This window comes from Emydura macquarii, unplaced genomic scaffold, assembly GCF_026122565.2.
Source record: "Emydura macquarii macquarii isolate MOO-44397 ecotype Brisbane River unplaced genomic scaffold, CSIRO-AGI_Emac_v2 contig_2897, whole genome shotgun sequence".
Classification (NCBI taxonomy): domain Eukaryota; kingdom Metazoa; phylum Chordata; order Testudines; family Chelidae; genus Emydura; species Emydura macquarii.
In genome coordinates, this window is record NW_027133034.1 from 9,901,313 (window position 1) to 9,911,172 (window position 9,860).

At 40.1% G+C, this 9,860-nt stretch overlaps 1 pseudogene; it reads right to left on the minus strand.

Annotated features, from left to right (window-relative positions):
• Positions 1-4,063: 4,063 nt before the first annotated feature.
• LOC137166743 (actin-related protein 2/3 complex subunit 2 pseudogene) lies at positions 4,064-5,962 on the minus strand (annotated as a pseudogene).
• Positions 5,963-9,860: the final 3,898 nt, after the last annotated feature.

Sequence of the window (9,860 nt, forward strand, 5' to 3'; positions counted from 1 at the left end):
AACATGTTACACCCCATGTACTTAACTCTCACTTTAAAGTCTCTCAGTCTTACCCTATTTTTGGGTAAAGAGGGCCACCACAGAGAAAAATACTAAAGAATTTATGAGAACAGAGCCTGGCCCCTTTGCATCCTGAGCAAAAGTGTTAATAATACTGTTACTCCAAGGGCTTCTCTTTCTCCTGGGTTTTTGAGTATTTTTCTTCTCCCCCACTTCTGAGAGTCAGGTCTCCTTAGTCCTCAACTCTTGAGTTTTCTTTTCCCTTCCAGTGACCTGGTGCTTTCAGTGATCTGGTCTGTCTAATTTGCCTAGAGGTATAGCTGCCCTGAAGAAAAAATAGGTGGGTGTATGTTATTAACTCAGTTTAGCCAATCTGTTAGTTAATTTGGGTTAAAAATAGCAGGGACTGCACAGCAACAATGCTTTTTACTTGAGTTAGCAGCTTGAGTTCACACCATAGGGCCTTGTCTTTGCAACTAAAAGGATTCTTTTTTTTTCTTTTTGCCTTAGGGTAACTAAAACATGAGCTAACCCAAGGTAAATATACAGTGAAGACCTGGCACTTTAATTTTAATGAAAGGTAAACAATTTATATTTTATTTTATTTTGTAATGTAGATGTACCCCAAGAAATCCAAGAGCAGGCTATCTGTACCCAGCCTACAACCCACTCTTACCTTTCTCCTCCACTCCCATCCTTACATCCATGAAATGGTCAACTGTACTTTTTCTGTGAAACCCATGACAACTGGAAATAATCCAGTCTTTTTTATAAGAGTCAGGAAAGAGATTAAATACCTAGGTCTGATTCACTAGCAATGTAGGGTTTGCATTATTAAGTTTAAAAATAAACTACGTGCATTAGATGCTATTTTAGTATAATGGCAAAATAATGACTGTGTTAAGTCAGACTTAGTTATTACTGTATGTAGTGCTTTACTTTTGTGTTCCCGGTTTCCTTTTCTGATCAACGAGGCATGTATCTATTGAGATGGGCTCTCAGAATCATGTCTGCTTGATAGATCCATGTTGGAGTGTTTCTGAAATCATTCATTCTAAAATGTTAAGCTTTATTTTTCCTACAAAGCTGTTTTCATTTCTTAAAACATTTATTGTTAATTTAGAGGTAGTAAAAATTAAACAGAGCATGGTTCTTAGTTATGAGGCTCAGTTTTCACTGTGATTTCTTAAAGGAAATGTATAATTAAAGAAGTTGCATTATTTATGTGAAAGAATAATAAAATCATAATTACTGTAATGTACACTTGTGGTACTAGGTTAATTTCAAACATTAAACATAATAATCCTCCTCTCTACCAAAAGGAGCAGTAGTTATTCTTATGTTTCAGCTCTGGAACTCATGAGCTTTTCTTACATTTAGAAAAGGACCTGAATGCATAGAAGCACATTGAAAAGGACTGGAGACAGAGCCATATGAGAAGGGGAGATTTCACTGTTCAGGGCCGCCTGCACATATTTTCTTGAGTTGCAGTCTGAGTTTTGCTTTATGCTTCAGTTTCAAAGCAGCCCAAATCTCAAAGCATAACTCAACTGAAGCTGAATCAAGTACTGCATGATTCTTACATCAGAACCCAGTCAACTGAAATTTGAATGGTTTTGGTGCAAAACCATAAACTGGTCCTGGTTATCTCAAAATTACATCCTGAATCACTCACAAAGTTCATGAACTTGACCATATTTTGCCAAAACATTTGCTATGCATTTTGAATTTGTGATGAATCCCAAAATAGGGTAAACGTCTGTGTGGTTTCAGGTTTTGTTGTAAACATTTGCATGGTTCAGTCATCTACAAAGCCCTACAGAAGCTTATCCCTCCCCAGTATATCATAACAATGATAATTCAACCCAAAGTACCCACACTTACTGTGTTAGGAAGCACCAAATTGGTAAAACAGGATCTTAACATCTTATTTTCCAAGATCCATGTGCAGAGGACTTGCATAAGCTCTCTGTGATACTATATCCTCCAAATAGTACTTATGTGATGTAGAGGTAGTGAATTTCACCCCTAGTAAACAGTAATCTTTGATGTCTCTAGGTGGTGGTTTGGGACATTTTATTAAGTTAGGAAAATCACCTAGATTTAGAACAAGGTAATACTATTGTGTCATCATTTGCTTGCTCAGCATTTATCATTATCTGTAACACCTTCTAAAATGGTCTCATACAAAGTATTTGTACATACGTTAAGTAACTAGAGTGATTTTAAGAATATCTAAATTTTTTAATAACTATTTCCTTCTTGTTAGTTCTGTTGATACTGAATGCTTAGTGATCAGTGTGGATACCAGTGAGACACGGTATGCCCGATTTGCAAATCAATAAGGTTTAATGTGCAATGTTTTCTATAAATATACTAGTTAAATACAAATCCTAAAAGTAATTACAATATATCATCCTCACTAAATCTGGAGAGCTAAGCAGTCACTCAGAAGGCTGTATACAGGAACGGCTTTCTTCAGGGGCCCCACCAGGGAGTAAGTGGATCCTCTGGTCCAACCAGCAGCACCTTCCACGGAATCAGGCATTGATGGAGTGCTCCCCTTTGTCTAAGTGATTACTTTTTATATCTTTCTATATACAATTTTCACCTTTTTACTATCTATTAATTATTACATGTTCTATCACCTACATCAGGCTCTCACACTTAACCACATTCCATTCTCACCATGATAATTGGGGTCATCAAAAAAACATCTTGTGATAGGAGGGGTGGTGAGAAAAATGGCACCCCCAGATGTTCAAGGATAACTTGTTATTCCCATCACCATTATCTATGTGCAGCTGCAAGTATACATATTATGTATTTTGTCTTATTATGTGCTGTGGTATGCAGAAACTGAGACATCTACAAGATTACCCAGTATTCCTATTTGTCTCTGCCAACTGGAAGATGTCAGGCTGCAGAGACCAGAATAGCCAAGCAAGCAACTTAAGCTGTGCTAGGCCTCAAGACAATGGTCAGGTAACTCAAATTGTACTGGGCCGCCAACAAGTTCTAAACCTGATTTTGCTTCTAAACTTAAGATAGGCATTTAATTACACTCTAAACATAGAATCTTAAAAAGTCTATGCAGAACTTTCTAATAGCCACAATAATACTTGTTCACATTTTCAATAAAAGTTTGACATTTAAATAAAAATTTGGTATAATGCCAAGGAAATATTCCTGCGGAAATAGAATAAAAGGCTAGAAGGGATCACTGTGATTATCTAGTCTAACTTTCTGTATAACACAGTCCTGAATTAATATCTGTGTGAAACAGAGCATATCATTTAGAAAAATATTCCAAAAAATTGTCAGTGGTGTAGAATCCATCCACAATCATTGGTAAGTTGTTCCAGTGGTTAATAACCTACACTGCTAAAAATTTGCACCTTCTTTTTAGTCTGAATTTTCTTGTTTCAATTTCCAACCATTGGGTCATGTTATACCTTTCTCTAGTAAAATGAAGAGCACATTAATAAATATTTGTTCCACATGTAGATATGCATAGACAGTAATCACATCACCTCTTAACCTTTTTTTGGTTAGACTCCAGGAGATCAATCTATTTAATTTATCACTATCAGGCATGTTTTTCACTCCTTCAGTTATTCTTGTGGCTCTACTCTGACCTCTCTCCAATTTATCAACATCCTTCTTAAATTGTGGACATGAGAACTGGACACAGTATTCCAGAAGTGGTTGCATCAGTGACAAATACAGAGGTAATATAACCTGCCTACTCAAGATTCCCATTTATATATTTTGATATAGCAAGGGCAGAGGGCAATAGGAGAGTGATTTTTTTTTTAAGACAGAAAAATCTCCTTTATTAATGAACCCCAACAGTATTTCTTCAGACACAGGAGTTTTGAACTCAAATACTCAGAAGAAAACAAATTAATATTGTATTATTCTCATAAGAAATACTGCAACTCCTTACCAGTAACATATTGCAAAGCAAAACAGCTTGAAAAGAAAAAAAAAAAAAAAAAAAAAGAAGAAAAGAAATTAAATTGATCCAAATGGAATTAAGATTGTTTTGTTTTTTTTTTGAACTAGTAAATCCTTGCAAGCACAGCTCGTTTCCGCAGATTATTTCCCAAACTGTTGTACAAAACAGACCCCGATTGGTTGCATTCCTTAAGAGCCCAGAAAGGTGCAACATTAAAAGTTATGATTATCAGGTAGCAAGTGCTCCAGCCTTCTGTCTTCAGTGACGGCCTCTGCCACACTCCATGCATTAACGGGATGAGAACGTCTTCTCCGTGATTGTTTTAATTTCCTTCTTGTCCGTGTCTGGACGGGCACGGTTCAGTACCTTGAGGAAATCTGACATTTTTGCTCTCATACGTGTGTGAATATAGGCCTGAGAGCATTTGATATGATAGTGCAGGTAGTCCTGGAATGTGTGGAACAGGTTGATGGTGTTGTCCCTGGCAGCAGTGTTGGTGTGGCGGGAGAACAGCACAAAGATGATGTAGTCAGTGTTGTCACCTACTGCTGCGTCCGTGTCTTTCAGTTCCAGGGGTGGCTCCCTGTGGTTGAAGAGCACCTGTGGAGCTGTGTGACTGGCACGGCGACCTTCCTTAAATTCCTGCATGAACACCTTGCCAATCACCACATCATCGTCATGCTTAAATACTGTGCTGAACACAACCGTGACGCGGTCCTTCTTTGACTCAGTATACATTGTCTCATCTTGCCTGTAATGGATGACAGCTCTCTTCTCCCCATCCTTCCCCTCTTCCTGGCAGTGATTTTTTTCCCCCCAGTTTCATCTCTTTATTTTCTCATGAATGTAACCATATAAAAACATAAATTATGAAACAGTCATGATGTGTCAGCCGGGGGGAGGGGGTGGTAAAAACGGAGAGGGGGGAACGAACCGTCAGCGAAACACAAAATGGGGAACGTCCCCCATTGCCTGCCTCCCCCCAGACCTGCCCTCCCCCCAGCTAAAAAACACAGGACAGCTCCCACCCCATCGGAGCCGGCTGCCTCGGGGGCTCGGCCAGGCCCTGGAGCCCTTTGAGGGTGCCCCAGGACCCCCCGGGGGGCAGTGAGGTACTTAGTTACTGGGGAAGTCACTGGTTTAAAAGCAAACGGGGGGGGAGGGGCTGGGGAACCCAGGGCAGATAGACACATCTTCACCCCCCAGGGCTGCATAGGGAGGGGGGAGCTCAGCAGCAGCTCTGCGCCCCCACGCCGTGGGAGGGGGGTTCTGGTCAGCACCCCAGGTCCCCGGGCACAGCCAGCAGGGGCCACAGCATGCGTGGGGGGCTGGGGTGGGCTGGGCTAGCACATGCGGAGGTATGTAAGCTCCAGAATGATCCGGGCTTTATTCCCTGTAGACTAGCCAGCGTCATTGGCAATTAGAGGGCAATTAGGAGCAGCTGAGGCCAATTAAGGCCCAGCCAGGTGCCTGATAAAAACCCTCTGTTCCAGTGAGACAGGGGATGAGTTGGAGGAGTGCTGTGCTGCGCTGCAGAAAGGAGTACAGTGTTGCATGAAAAAGTGGAGGGTCCTGAGAGAGGTACTGGGCCCAAGAGGGGGAAATCTGCTCCTGGCAGGACTGAGATACTGCCGCAGGCACAGGGGCCTGAGTAAGGAAGCCCAGTCCAGGCAGCAAGGAAGCAGGGCCTGAGAGGCCAGAAGGACAGAGGGGGGAAATTAGCCCAGGGGAAAAGACTGCAGCTGTGAATATGGTGCCAGCAGCATAGCTGTTACTCAGAAGGCCCCTGGGCTGGGACCTGGAGGAGTGGGTGGGTCTGGGTCCCTACCCCTCTCCCTGGGGAGATGGGGTAAATGGTGATGCCCTGGCCCACTACAAGAGGCAGAAGCCCAAGATCTACTAGGGTGAAGCCAGCCATCTGCCACAATATCCATGAATCACATTAGCCGTTTTGGCCACAGCATTGCTCTGGGAGCTCAAGTTCAGCTGATTATCCACCATGATTCCCAAGTCTTTTTCAGAATCAATGCTTCCTAAGATAGTTCTCTATTCTGTAAATATTGCCTACATTCTTTGTTCTTAAATTTATATTTGGCTGCATTAAAACTCATGTTTGCTTACACCCAGCTTACCAAGTGATCAAGAGCGTTCTCAGTCACCTGTCCTCTTCATTGTATACCAATTCTCCAATCTTTGTTTCATAGGCAAACTTTATCAAAGATGCTTTTATTTTCTTCCAAGTCATTGATAAAAATGTTATAACATTGGGCCAAGAGCAATCCCAATGGAATGACATTAGAAACATAGCTGGCTAAACAACCAGTGGGGCCACTAGATGATTGAAATGCTAACAGAGCACTCAAGGAAGATAAGGCCATTGAGGAGAAACTAAATGAATTCTTTGCATCTGCCTTCATGGCTGAGGATGTGAGGGAGATTCCCAAACCTGAGCCATTCTTTTTAGGTGACAAATCTGAGGAACTGTCCCAGATTGAGGTGTCATTAGAGGAGGTTTTGGAACAAATTGATAAATTAAACAGTAATAAGTCACCAGGACCAGATGATATTCACCCAAGAGTTCTGAAGGAGCTGAAATATGAAATTGCAGGACTACTAACTGTGGCATGTAACCTAGCGTTTAAATCAGTTTTTGTGCCAGATGACTGGAGGATAGCTAATGTGACACCAATTTTTTTAAAAGGCTCCAGAGGCGATCCTGGCAATTACAGGCTGGAAAGCCTAACTCCAATACCAGGCAAATTGGTTGAAACTATAGTAAAGAACAGAATTATCAGCCACATAGATGAACATGATTTGTTGGGGAAGAGTCAACATCTTTTTTGTAAGAGGAAATCATGCATCATCAATCTACTAGAATTTTTTGAGGGGGCCGACAAGCATGTGAATAAGGGTGATTCAGTGGATACAGTGTACTTAGATTTTCAGAGAGCCTTTGACAAGGTCCCTCACCAAAGGCTCTTAGGCAAAGTAAGCTGTCATGGAGTAAAAGGGAAGGTCCTTTCTTGGATCAGTAACTGGTTAAAAGATAGGAAACAAATGGTAGGAATAAATGGTCAGCTTTCAGAATGGAAAGAGGTAAATAGTGGTGTCCTCCAGGTGTCTGTAGTGGGACCAGTACTGTTCAACATACTCATAAATTATCTGAAAAAAGCAGTATACAATGAGATGGCAAAATTTGAAGATAGTTCAGTCCAAAGCAGATTGCTAAGAGTTAGAAAGGGATCTCACAAAACTTGGTGATTGGGCAAGAAAATGGCAGATGAAATTCAATGTTGATAAATGCAAAGAAATGTACATTGGAAAACATAATCCTAACTATACATATAAAATGATGGGGTCTCTATTAGCTGTTACCACTCAAAAAAATCTTGGAGTCATTCTGGATAGTTCTCTGAAGACATCCACTCAATGTGCAGTGGCAGTCAAAAAAGCTAACAGAATATTGGGAATCATTAGGAAAGGGATAGATAATAAGACAGAAAATGTCATATTGCCTCTGTATAAATCTATGGTACTCCCACATCTTTAATGCTGTGTGCAGATCTTGTTGCCTTATCTCAGAAAAGATATATTGGAATTGGAAAAGGTACAGAGAAGGGCAACAAACATGACTGGATATAGAATAGTTTCCATTTGAGGAGAGATTTAGAAGACTGACTTTTCAGCTCAGAAAAGAGACAACTAAGGGGGGATATGATATAGGTCTATAACATCATGACTGGTGTGGAGAAAGTAAATAAAGAAGTATTATTTACTCCTTATTATGACACAAGAACTAAGGATCACCAAATGAGATTAATAGGCAGCAGGTTTAAAATGAACAAAAAGAAGTATTTCTTCACAGAAGACAGTCAACTTGTGGAACTCTTTGCGAGAGGATGTTGTGAAGGCCAAGACTATAACAGGGTTCAAAAAACGAACTAGATAAATTCATGGTGGATAGGTCTATCAATGGCTATTAGCCAGGATGGGCAAGGGGCACAAAACCATGCTTTGAAGTGTCCCTATCCTCTGTTTGCCAGAAGCTGGGAATGCGTGACGGGATGGACCATTTGATGATTTCTGGTTCTGTTCATTTCCGCTGAAGCACCTGGCACTGTCAGAAGACAGGATACTGGGCTAGATGGATCATTGGTCTGACCCAGAATGGCCATTCTTATATCTACTCAATAAGGATTCCCCATTTACAGTTACATTTTGGGACCTGTTAGCTGGTTTTTAATCCATTTAATGTGTGCCATGTTGATTTTGCATCATTCTAGTTTCTTAATCAAAATGGCGTGTAATACAAAGTCAAATGAATTACAGAAGTCTGCATACAGTCTTACCTTTATCAACCAAACTTATGATCTCATCAAAGAAACATCAAGTGTGACCCTCATATAAACTTCTGGCAACTTGCAATTTCTTATAATTAAGCAGCAATTGTAAAGATTCATAGATCAAAAGATGATGTTTAAAAACATAAAATTAAAACATAAATTTTGGAAGACTCGTGATTCCGCAGTTTTTGCTTGGGCATATCTCCTTTAGAAATCAGTGGCATGTCCAGGTTGTACACTCTGTTCGTATGCACCTTTGTGTTCCTAGCAGCGTCATCCTATATTTCCTCTCCCCTCTCCATCATGTCATGCCTTGTTTTTATTTAGAATGTAAGCTGTTTGGATGAGGGACTGTCTTAATTCTGTCTGTACAACACCCAGCACAATGGGGTCCTAATCCTAACTGTGCCTCTGGGTACTAATCTAATAATAATAAATAATTAATGATGTAGGCTCATGCCTGAAATGCAGTGAATTACTCAGAGGTCATTTCAAGTGGTGGGAAGACAAGGAAACTCACTGATTAGTTTTATATTTGCTGGGGTTTTGTTATCCCACAACCAAAACACAACAAACTACAGCATTAACACCCAAATAATGCTGATTCTCTCAGCTGGATATTTTCCCCCATACATTCCTAACTCAGTCTCTTAACTTTCAACCCCAGCCTTTAAGACTATGGACTCTTCATATTCTGCTATCCGGTGTTACGTCTAGATGAATCTGATGTCTTTAAATAAAATCTGATGTGCTATGATAGAGCAGGCAAAGTGTCAGAAATTCTATAAAACAAGTATTATCCAATAAGGTATTATCATTTTCAATGGTAACTCATTTTTGGAGTGTAATTAAGACCCCATTGCACTGCAATTAGTGGGGAAAAATTTAGTAGGACCTAAAGTTGCATGCACATTTCCAGTCTGTATACGTAGGTGATGTGCTTAAAGGGGAATACTTCAACCACACCCATATGTTTTATTTTACTAAAGACAATCCCAGTTTTTCTTCTTCTTTCTTTTGACAAGCCACATCCACGTTATCTCAGCAGCAAGGAACCCTCACTATTACATTGCTATAGTTTATTTTTCACTCCCATCTTAACTGGAAAGGCCAGTGTCTATTGTGCATAGTATCAAAAACTGCACTCAACTTTTTTTTTAGCATTTAGGTTTAAATATGCATTGTTTTGATTATAAACCTACTTTACTATCACAGTCTTACCCACTAAAAACTTTTCTGGAATTTCTTATGGCTGTAAGTTTCAGATAAAATCACCAATCCTCAGATAAATAGAAGCGTATATTGCAATTCAGGAAAGGATTCAAATCCTTTGTTGTTGTTTTGAATTTCACCCAGGCTAGATTTGGCTGGAGATTACCTCATATCTTTTTAGAAAGGCAAGTTATGATGATCACACTGTTTACTATAGTTCTCATCTTACAGATGTCTTGGGTTAACTAATACTTTGTTCCCTGACCTATTGCTCTTATACAAAGAAAAGTATAGTGATCCCAGTCTGTGCCATTGCCTTTTAGTCCTCAGTCCCTTGCAGCACA